Source organism: Octopus bimaculoides, chromosome 1 (assembly GCF_001194135.2).
Source record: "Octopus bimaculoides isolate UCB-OBI-ISO-001 chromosome 1, ASM119413v2, whole genome shotgun sequence".
Taxonomy (NCBI): domain Eukaryota; kingdom Metazoa; phylum Mollusca; class Cephalopoda; order Octopoda; family Octopodidae; genus Octopus; species Octopus bimaculoides.
In genome coordinates this window covers 197182348-197183285 of record NC_068981.1, presented here as the reverse complement: position 1 = coordinate 197183285, position 938 = coordinate 197182348, and the positions used below count along the sequence as shown (strand labels likewise).

The 938-nt window shown below is 40.5% G+C and overlaps 1 protein-coding gene across 1 annotated transcript in view; it reads right to left on the bottom strand.

The window, feature by feature from the left end:
* Window positions 1–938, bottom strand: part of LOC106874311 (putative helicase mov-10-B.1) — a 46878-nt gene that overhangs the window by 5416 nt on the left and 40524 nt on the right. The window lies entirely within an intron of this gene.

Genomic DNA, 938 nt, shown 5'->3' with positions numbered 1-938 from the left:
CACAGGAACATGTATCATACATCAAAATGAAGCTGGTCCTCTGTGGATCACATCCCTACTTCTCAACATAGTCACCGTTTCTCTCAATAGCAATATTCTACCTTTGAAGGAGAGCATGTATCCCTGCTCTGTAAAATTCTGTTGACTGTTCTTTGAGCCACTTCTTCACTACAGTTTTCACATCCTCGTCACTGGAATAATGTTTGCTTCTCAAACCCTCTTTCATGGGGCCGAAGAGATGATAGTCCAGTGACGAGGAAGTGAAAACTGTAGTGAAGAAGTGGCTCAAAGAACAGTCAACAGAATTTTACGGGGCAGGGATACATGCTCTCATTCAAAGGTGGAACATTGCTATTGAGAGAAACGGTGACTATGTTGAGAAGTAGGGATGTGATCCACAGAGGACCAGCTTCATTTTGATGCATGATACATGTTCCTGTGTTGGTAATTATATCTGTCCTAAACAAAATGGCATTACTTTTTGACTCACCCTCGTATGTTGATACACAAGTTTTTACAAGAATTCTCATTTTCAAAAGGTAAAATCTTTCATTCTTCATTGTATTGACCAATTTAAAATTCAATTATTTATGTTCCAAACGTCAGTTTAGTGATGAGAAATCCATTTTATTAAATTCTTCATTATTTTCACAATTCATTGAAACAAAGGCAATAACATTCCGACAGGAATACGATGAGAAGAAAGTTAAGTTCAAAACTTTTGCAGGAATCTAAAGTTGTGACATTTCTCATAACGTCCACTTTCCATGCTGGCATGGGTCGGACGATTTGACTGAGGACTGGTGGAACCAGATGGCTGCACCATGCTCCAGTCTGATCTGGCAGAGATTCTACAGCTGGATGCCCTTCCTAATGCCAACCACTCTGAGAGTGTAGTGGGTGCTTTTACATGTCACCCGCACGAAGGCCAGTCAGGC